Consider the following 10,849-nt stretch of genomic DNA (forward strand, 5'->3'; position numbering starts at 1 on the left):
CACAGTGTTAATTTTTCTTTTTTTGAAAAAGGACCATATATTTCTATAAAAGTGGTTGGATACAGTAGGTTTTCTAAACTCGATGCCTTAAGACAAATGGCAATTTTATTAATAATAATTGATGGCTATAGATATTTTTAAACAAACACAATTTGCACATAAGAGGGAAATTGCAACAATAGATCAAAACGGAAAGGAAACTTTATATGATTTATTACGTGAGTGGTAAAATAAAAACACTACATGCTTTATATAACATATATATACAGTATATATATATATATATATATATATTAGTACCTGCCAAATAATACAAAGAGTACACAGTGTATAGTTCGCCCTAATTGGGGATCATCAGGAGTGCACACCTAAGCTTCCTCTTACGGCGATTAAACATTGGACAACAGTGTTACGCCACAAAGGCTGCTTCGTTTATTTTGCAGGATGAATATTTTCGTTATGGTCAACTAATGTGGAACTAAAATGAATAAACCGTAATGTCAAATTGTGCTGTATGCACAGTTCAGATCGGGTTGTGCCGTAAAGTGATTTTTTTTTGTTTTTAATGTTCCCTGGTTCCCGTTGCCAACCCGATCTGCATGCGCGTGCGTAGTGAAAGTCTACGTCATCACACACTTTACGGTGCTGCCCAATCTGTTTAACGCATGCGTGAACACTTTACGGCATGTTAGGCTTTCAATACACCTGCGTGCGCAAATTGGGTAGGCACGCAGATCGGGTAGCGACAGGGCTCATTTATACTTCACGCTCAGAACGCGTACGCGCCCGCATCATGGCTGCCACGCGTTCCCAGCGTTCATTTCACACGTCCTCCTAGCAGGTCCTTAGAAATTAAAGCGCGCGTGCGCGAGTTGCAGTACCAGCAAAAAGTCAGGGGGCGCAGTGTGCTAAAAGTCGGAACGTGACGTCAGAGTCTCTGTTTACTATCTACATGTGGCAGCAAGCCTCTATGGAGGTCCTTCGGGGATCGATGTGCGCACTTTGCTGTTTGATGAATGGCTCAAATACAGCGCTATTCATAATGTTGCCGATGTGAAGTTGCAAAAAAAAATAGACGGCACAAAAGATGGTATATGAGACTTTTAAAATATATCGTGTCATTTATATATGTCTTTTTTACTTTTTAATTTTTGCAACTTAACAACAGCAACGCATGCTGCAGAGGACGCTCCTGCTACGCAAGCGTTGAAGTGTTTATACTTGCGCGCGTATTTTACGTAAATCTGGAGGAGTCCACCAGGTGGCAGTGTGAGATATTATCACGGTGAGAACATGTTTGGCTTCTCTGTGTTGTGAATTGCCTAAAACACCTATTAAATTCTGATAACACCTTACCGCAATATCTGTGATGGTCAAGGATGTTTATTGATTAAATCCATCAATCCAGGGATGTGTCCATTCCAACAAGCATTGGGCACGACTGAGAAACAATCCTTGGACGAGGTCTCCGCTCATCGCTAGGTGAATACAAGCACACACATACACTAGCGTCATTTTAGCGGCACCAAATCCCCAAATCTCCTTATCTTTGGAAGGAAACCGGAGCGCAGTGTGGAATACAAGCAGGAAATACCAGCAACATAACTCCCTGCGAGACAGCAGTGCTATTGCTCCACCACCGTGACACCCACATGTGTGTAATTATTAACAGTATTCATTATTTAAATGAAATTATATGTAAAATGTAACATACACACTTTAATGCATTTCATCATGAAAGTGATATCAAGTATGAATCTAAAGATTCTAAATGTGCAGAGAGTTGGAATATCATACATTTAATTTGTTCTGTGTGGTGATCTTTGCTGTTGCAGCTGTCAGGTCCAAGAAGCTCGTAGCGATTAAAGACTGGAATGACGTTTACGACGGTCTGCTTTAATGATAAAGTAAACTACGAGGTTAAAGTGGACAATTCGAGATTAAAGAAATTTCCACTTTAATCACAAAATACACGTTTTCACCGTGTCCTTTATTTTTTTCTCAGTGGTTCAAATATAACGCTATACATTATGTTGCTGTTGTTAAGTTGCAAAAATAAAAAAATTTAAAAAGACGACACAAAAGATGGTATGTGAGACTTTTAAAATGTATCGTGTCAATACATTCGGGAACTATCTACATGTGACAGAAAGCCTCTATGCCGATCCTACGGGATGGATGCTTCGATGTGGTGAAGCAAAATGCCGACATACAAATGCACTCGTGGTGCTTTTATATTCAAGCGTCGCATATTCCCGATCGTAATGACACGATACATTTGAAAAGTCTCAGTGCCGTCTATTTTTTTGCAACTTCACATCGGCAACATAATGTATAGCGCTGTATTTGAACCACTGAGAAAAAAATAAAAGACACGGTGAAAACGTATTTTGTGATTAAAGTGGAAATTTCGCTTTAATCTCAAATGTCCACTTTAACCTCGTAGTTTACTTTATTATTAAAGCAGACCATCGTGAACGCCATCCCAGTTTTTAATCGCTACGAGCTTCTTGACCTGACAGCAGGTAAAGTAAAAATAAAAAATATACAGCACAAAAGATGGTATGTGAGACTTTTAAAACGTATCGTGTCATTACGATCGGGAATATGCGACGCTTGAATATAAAAGCACCACGAATGCATCTGTATGTCGGCATGTTGCTTCAACACTTTGAACCATTCATCAAACAGCAAAGCGCACATCGATCCCCGAAGGATCTCCATAGAGGCTTGCTGTCACATGTAGATAGTAAACAGAGAGACTGACGCACGTTCCGACTTTTAGCACACGCGCGCTCGACTTTTGCTGGTATTGTAACTCGCGACGCTGGCCGCTGCTAATTTCTGAGGACCTGCTCAGAGGACGCGGAAATGAACGCTGGGAACGCGTGGCAGCCATGATGCGGACGCGTACGCGTTCTGAGCGTGAAGTATAAATGAGCCCTTACACGACCCCGGCCTTCCACGCCTCCTGCCTTGCACAGTCCGTAGTAAGAGAAGGAGAAGAGCTGCTGTAGTTTTTCCAATACGAAAAAGAAAAGGAGCTGAAAACGTTTTCCGACACGGAACAATGGCACAACAGAACCAGGTGTGGACTCACAGAATAAAAAGCTCAGTATATTTAAAGAAACTTTAGATTCATTAAACAAAACTGATTAGATGTACGATTATATATTGTATAACAAATCCAAGTGTTCTTTGTTTATCGTCATTACTGGCATGTCCTATTTTTAAGCATATCTTTTTAATTATTTTTTACCTCCTGTATTATGTCTTTTTAATATTTGCCATATTATTTAATCTATATTAACTTTTTCACTTATTTTTGGGATGATATGTAGAGAATCTGCAATGTTAGTGTACAATATGAAAGGCATTTATGTTTATCGTCATCATTAACGTGTGTTAAATATCTTATTTAACTTTATTTTCTGTAGTTAAGTTAGCTATTTATAAAAGCACAATAGCGTTTTCTGCCAATTTAGTATTACATATTATATTTGTCTTGATTTCCACAGTCACATTTCTCCATAAAAGCAGATAATATAAAAACAACTTTGATTACATTGCTTAAATATCCAAATGAATCCAAGTGCCCTCTTTGTAAAAAGTAAAGAGACTACAGCATCCTGCGGCCTGCCTTAAGAGTCATGAAGACCACATTGCCAAGTATGCAGGTAGTGTATGAATGCCAGGAGTGTCTGCTTGCAAACAATACTGACGTTTAGATTTCCGAACTGGAACTTTTTTAAATACAGATTAAAACGCTGAGCATTTTCCGTTGTTTGGCAGGTTTTACTATTTACAGATGTAACACAGGGTGTGTAACAAGTGAGCAATTCCATTGCTGTTTTTGTTTAAAAGGCATTGTCAACAGTTTACTGTATGTCAGTATTTAATATTTTTGTTTATTTTTTTTTTTTACCCCTTGTATTAGGGCCTCCCTAGTGTGTGCTTGGTGTGCACTTGGTGTGTGTGTGTGTGCGCCCTGTGGTGGGCTGGCGCCCTGCCCAGGGTTTGTTTCCTGCCTTGAGCCCTGTGTTGGCTGACCCTATAATTAGGATATAGTGGGTTGGATAATGAGTGGATGGATGGATGTATTAGGGCCTTCCAAGTCAGATGAATAGCCATTATTGTAGAATTTCCATGTTGATGTTATGACCATTTCATATTGTAACTATCATTTTTTGTATGTCTGTATTTAATGTTGTGTCCAGGTTTCCAAAGGATCATTTTGTGGTGTCTCTGTATTTCATCCTCGAGTCCCCCTTCAATTTTAATGAGGTGTGTCTCAACTTTAGTCCTCTCTTCTTTCATTGTAGTATTTGTACAGGGAGGATTATATCTGGTTGCTGGTTCCCATTTTGTCACTTTCTACAATTTGTGTTGGATATTTGTGTTTTTTAATTTATTATATTTGATTTTTTTTTAATTTCAGCATACTGTCCAAAGTGGTTTTGAAGTTCCAGAAACGCCTACCTTTCAAAATCCAGATATTTTAAATGTATGTTTATAATGGTTTGCATAAATATTTTTGTAACATTAAACTCCTTTTAACAATGTGACTCTGCTCAGTCCTCTTTAGAATGACATGCCAGCTTTGAGGAAGTGCTGGTGTAGAATGTTACTTGAGAACTCCAGCACCAAGGGGTAAATGACATTTAAAGTTCCTTTAATAACTTTTATTCACTTCTGTGGTAATATGGCAAATAAACTTACCCATATTGTAAATCAAAGACAAATAGTCATAATGTTTCCCATTATAAACTTAGTGCTTCTTTTTGAAATCACTGAAGTAACTGCTCACATTGGACTGAGCGAGCAAACACCTTTCTAAATGAAGGCCAAGAATCAAACAAAAAATTAGAAGGTACAGAAATAATGGACTGCCAGGATGGGGTCATTTATTGTGCTTATTATTTTGGTTCTTTTTTAACATTTCCTTAGGTAAATATTATTTTCTCTGTTTTCAGGTTTAGACTTTGTCTTCTCGTTAATAGCTCAATAGAGTAAAGACTTGGCACTACATCTGAAATGAAAAAAAAATGTCTTGCTATTCTGTTCCATAGCACTGCGTTTTGCAGGTTTCTTTTCTTTTAGAAGAAACGTCAGCCTCCCTTCTCCAACATCCAGCACAGGGCACTGATGAGCAGGTACAGACACCTCATTTTATAAACTTCCATAAGAAAGATTAATTACATTTTGTTGATGCTGGCTTACAATGCCTATGGTATAGTGAATAAAATGTTTAAAAAGACTTGCTAGACATGCTTGCCTCAGATGCCGACTGTTAATCGTTAAACAGTAGAAGTCAAAGCCCAAAAGACTAACAGCCTGTTTTACATCTTCTGACAAACTGGAGTACTAGTACAACTCTTAAAGGCCTTAAAACATTTGAAATGCATTGTGTGTTGTGTTAATAATAGTGTATGGTAAGAGACATTGAAGACTTGTAGAATCTGTGATCGAAAGCAGTAATGCTAATAATGTATATCAAATTAAATATACTGTACATTATTTTTTTTTACTTACATTTTTTGTAAATCTGGAGGAAAAGGCTATAAGCTGTATGATGACCATTTAAAGAATTTTCTTTCTTTTCTTTTTTGATAAAACGTATTACAGCAACACAGAATCCTTCAGCATCTTACCGAGGCAGAGAAGTGGTATGCTGAGAACATTTCTGTGTTCAGAGGGCACATCTCACTCCCTCATTACTGTCAATGGACAAAGACAACATTGAGGAGGCCCTTCCAAAATTTGATTTGCTATGTGAATTTCTAGAAGAAGAGGAGAGGGAATATGTCCTTAGACCCTTCATCATCCTTTATTTCACATACGGAAGACGTGCATCTGTTTTTAGATAACGTGAGAGGAAAAAGGAAAATGTCTGTTTTGGCAGAAAATGTAACAAACATACATGTCCCTCATTGCTCAGTTACAACCTACAACTCTTGTTCTATATTTTATATATTCTTTAACTTTTTGTAATAAATGTTGCAAACCAACTTCATTTTTACAGTCCATTGTCTCAGATCTGCACTGCTTAGTGTTATGTATTAAAATAAAATAATGTTTTATAAAGTAGGGCAAAGCAAATTTTTATTTTTAAAGCACATTTACAACAGCAGCCAGAATTGAACCAAAGTGCTGTACAAAGAAGGGTAAAGAAGAAGTTTAAATATACCGTATGTACACATCACAAAATTGCACAAATAACCAACCATTACATAAAAGATAAACCTAAAATGCCCATACATACATATTTCTAATCATGAATGTACGTGAGCCAACATATACAAACAATGTCAACCTCTTGTTGGGTCAAATGGCAGCAAGAAGAAATAAGACTTTAATGATGACTTAAAAATGGCCTGTGCTGCAGCACACCTAACATAATAAGGCGAGCAATTCCAGATAAAAGGAGCAGCCACAGCAAACACTGATTCCTCCTTCGCTTCAGTCTCGACCTCGGCACAGCTAAGAGCATCGGGCTAGTAGCAATTTAAGAGATTTGCTTCACTTTTTGATAAGTACATACTTATAAGTTAGGGTCCCAGGGAGAACAATTATGCATTAAAATTAAAAACCAAGTAAACGTTTGAAAGTTTAATAACTCCACTTGAAATTTATCAACATTATAGAAGCAGCGTAGAACAAAATTAAGAAAACACAATTCAAGACAGACAATGGAAATAAAGGTATGAACTGTATAATAAGCTGGATCATTAAAAAAATAGTTCAATACAATTTCAAAAGTTTCTTTTACAGAGAACTCGAAAGTTTAGACCTTCATTTTCATGCCTGTTGATTGTTATGTTGTGTTACTGATCATCATTTATTTTGTAACATAATAAATTAATGTCATTAACGGAATGTTCCTTTATCGAACGAGGTTACAGAAATAATGTCAGACATACCGTTTAGTACAAAAGTACCGTAAAAATAACTTCAAATATGTTGAAAGATAGAATTCACTATAATAGCAGTTAGAGCAACCACATTCATATTTAGTATGGTGTTTCCTTAATCTAAAAATATGTTATGCTCTCTTTCTTTTAACTATATCGAATCCTGACTGAAAAATTATAAAACTTTTTGTTTCTTGAAGTAAATACGAGAATAATACCATAAAGAGAAACTTGTTATTGCAGGAAGTCATATTAATATCGTTGTTTAGGGTTACAGGGTAAATCAACGTTACTAGTTTTTCAACGAAAGCGATGCAACAGAGAACGGACGCAAATGCTGGGGGCGTGGTGTGGAAGGCTGGAGGCGCGGAAGGCCGAGTCTGCGACCTGCAGCCGGATACAATTGGATAGTATTGGCCTGATCCTATCCGATTTGTCTCGTGCACGCGCTCTCTACTTAATTAAAATTCATTTCACAACGCTGCCCGATTTGTTCTGCACATGTCTAACATTTTACGACATACGTCACTCGTCATTTTTGTATTGCTGTTTATCTCTGTCTGTAAGTGGACTTCTTACTGGAAAAGATGGCAACTTTTGAATTTTATAACGTCTTGGAAGAAGATGTATCGGCTGAAAAATTTAACTCCAGTCAAATGAAGAGGGAGCGAAATGAAATGCGACATATGTCTGTGAACTTTATAATGGATATGTACAGCTTTTTGTAAGTTCATCATATTGATGGAAAAGTCAATAAGGGTTTAAATTTTTTGTTGCAATACTCCGTAATCTCGTGGTTTAAACGTAAAAATTACAGCATTTTCCATGTTTGGGTTAATAGGTGCATGTCCTTTATTTCGTAACACCCTATTAGCATTTGGTGGTGTGTTTCTTTTAACATCTGTCCACATTTGTTAGCTTAAAGTGCGAACACCGTGGTAATTATTAAGCAAAACAATGTAATCGAGGTGTCGAATTAGGAATAGAATTAGGAGTGCACGACTGATACTCGACGGGTGTAAAGTGTGCCGTCCAAAGCCACCGATATTTATTATTATGTTGCTATCAGATACATCAATGCGATAGTTTTTCCATAATAAAGTTAACAAAATATAATGCTGAGGCTAAATTACATACAAGAGTAGCAACAACTAAGTTATTACAAGAAGGCAGGATGCAGATAATATCATTACAAATTATTAATGGATTTCTTTAACCTTATTTAGTAGAAAATAAATCCATGCCTGAAAACAGGCAATTTTAAAATTTATATCCAAAGCCATCAGAGAAGTGTGGTGTGCGTCTGGTGTGGCACAGTGACATGCTGGGCACCTGCTGTTGTCACGTGTTATAAGCTTATAGAAGTTCACATACATACATACATTTAACTGAATATAATGGAGAACAGTGTACCTGAATTCTGAGACACAACTGGATGTTCTTTTCTTCTGCTTTTAAGATTCCCAGTTCAAGATGATGTGCAGTTCATGTTAGATTTGCTATTTCTACAGGTAAGACTACTGAGGCTTTCAGTTTCAGAAGTAATTTGTGCACAATTCCTGCAAAGCCTCCTCATGTTTATTATTTGATCTATAATATTTTGCTGCCTTGAATACTGTACTGTATGTCTGCTCACTCTGTCCAGTAACTAACATGTATTTTAATTTTAGACAGGAAAGCCTCGGAGTATAAATCCTGACAAACACAGAGACTGAGGCGCATCAGTCCCAGCAGTCACTAAACAGGGATATTGATCTGTTTTGCAAAATAACATTTATTTTCTTAAGTTACTGTGCTTTTGTTGTTGGATTTTGAAAGAGCCGAGACACTTTATTAATGTTTGAACTCTGTGAGTGAACATCGTGTATCTATTGTGTTTATGTTTTTAACAGTTACAGTGAAGTAGAAGAGTCCGGTCGTGATATGGGGCAGAAGTTAAAGAAGAAGGATGAAGAGATCTGTGCCATGTTGAAGTAGTGGCTGCCCCTCCTGCCCGGCACTTCTAGAATCCTCCATCTCAACCTCTGCTCTGATCTGCTGTACCTTTGCCAAGTGATCACGAGGTATTGGCCTTTTTGTGTTTTTTTTTGTCTTCTGAAAACTGTCTTGGTCTTATTATACTGGCCACCTGTCTCACAGAATTGATTTCAAAGTTCTATTAAATAAGTAGAAAGCTTTGTGTATTTTAGACGCTGCCTGTATTTTGGAGTGTCTGCTCCCAACAATTCTTTTCTGAAATGTTGCTTTGCTTTTTATTCCAAGATCAACCATAAAAACCGGCAGCTTTCTGTACTCTGGAATGCTTTGCCAATAGAGAACTGCCAGGCTACAAATGTCAAGCATTTGAAAATACTTCCACAAGCCCACTTTTGTAAAAATGGCTTTTTCCTAATTACTTGCATTGGTTGAAATAGATTAGAAATGGTACTGTGTACACTTTGTAAGCTCTGCACTGGGCACTAACTTCTGCTGTTTTTATCTGTTCTTTTTTTTTCCAGTTTATTGCAATGGTGCCCCCCTGCATCTCCACCGTCTATTACATCAACTCCAACTGCCTGTGATAGAAGAAAAGTTCACAAGACGTCCAGAAATGGAATTGTGATTGGAGTGAGACGGCCACAATTATGTATGTTGGGATGTGCAGGGGAGGGTCTGTGTGGGCTTTGGCTTGGGACCCCCAGAGGTTTATTATCTCCAGTATCCTTAAAGGCTGCAAGTTTGTCTTTGTCCCTGGCCATTTGACCAGGCAGTGTATTTATTACAAGGGACAAGGACCCCTCCATTTGCTTCTCATTTAGTTTTATAATGTCTTCAGTTTTCTTTGTAACTGTATATTTTTGAGCAATTTAAACTACACTTGTAAGCAAAGGTGATACAGAAATATTATTAGTGAACAAATGTTGAGAGACAGATCAGCAAAAATATCAGTTTAAATAGAACACATTTTTTATGGAATATTGCTGGATAATAATTCTGACTGAATAGTATCTTGTTCATAAAGCTAAAGTAGCATTTTTTTCTTTTTTGACAAATTTAATAATTCAATTTTACTGTGTTCAAAACCTTGGCTAACATTTTTTTAAAGATCTGTAAATATATTTTTCTGCGGTGGGTTGGCACCCTGGCCAGGATTGGTTCCTGCCTTGTGCCTTGTGTTGGCTGGGATTGGCTCCAGCAGACCCCTGTGACCCTGTGTTCGGATTCAGCGGGTTAGAAAATGGATGAATGGATGGATGGAAATATATTTGTGTTCTCCTTCCCTAATAATTTTTAACACCTCCCTAGTTGGCCATTTTCATTGTAGTTGTGTTCTAGCTAAATGCATTTACCATTTATACATCTTTATGATTACTGAATTTTCTGCTCATAATATACACATGATTATATGTACATATAAATATTGTGTGTGTAGAATTTCTTTTTTGAGAAACACTGTTCAAAGATCTTTAACTTTCGTTATTTTTAAACATACCATTTATTTCTTCAATAAAAAATGTATTGTATTTCCTTTTTTTAAAGTTATAAAAATGAACTGGCTCTGTGTCAATATGGGTGAATAAAACCATTTACATGAGACGAGTCTGCACACAAACAGCGGTGTATTATGTTGATTAAACTTGTAAGAAAGAATATCACTGTCCTCTGTCCACATGGTGGTCAGCATAAACTGAACTATTTCATGCTGTTAAAATTCTGCTATTAAGTTAGTGGACAATATTTTACTTTACAGCTGTTAAATTCAGTTCAGTTTTATTATATTAGTAGGTAAGTTGGTTTCTCAGCGGGTTTTACAGAGACACCTTGAAATAACATTAAAAACACATCACTAAGAACAAATGTATAACAAATATGAACTATAGCAGCAAGCACTTACTGTAAAAAAATAGATCAAATAGATTGATTCAAGTGATAACAGCTCATTTTCTTAATTTAAGTCT

General features: G+C 36.8%; 2 long non-coding RNA genes across 2 annotated transcripts; both read left to right on the plus strand.

The window, feature by feature from the left end:
• The first annotated feature begins 2,919 nt into the window (after positions 1–2,919).
• LOC120519361 lies at positions 2,920–4,650 on the plus strand. The gene is made up of 5 exons (XR_005631457.1): positions 2,920–3,088; positions 3,519–3,677; positions 4,218–4,284; positions 4,439–4,504; positions 4,576–4,650. It is a non-coding gene; the product is annotated as an uncharacterized LOC120519361 (long non-coding RNA).
• A 329-nt stretch (positions 4,651–4,979) lies between these two features.
• LOC120519363 lies at positions 4,980–6,008 on the plus strand. Its single transcript, XR_005631458.1, has 2 exons — positions 4,980–5,153; positions 5,626–6,008. It is a non-coding gene; the product is annotated as an uncharacterized LOC120519363 (long non-coding RNA).
• Positions 6,009–10,849: the final 4,841 nt, after the last annotated feature.

The sequence above is a fragment of the Polypterus senegalus genome, unplaced genomic scaffold (genome assembly GCF_016835505.1).
Source record: "Polypterus senegalus isolate Bchr_013 unplaced genomic scaffold, ASM1683550v1 scaffold_4671, whole genome shotgun sequence".
In the NCBI taxonomy this organism is placed as follows: Eukaryota; Metazoa; Chordata; class Cladistia; order Polypteriformes; family Polypteridae; genus Polypterus; species Polypterus senegalus.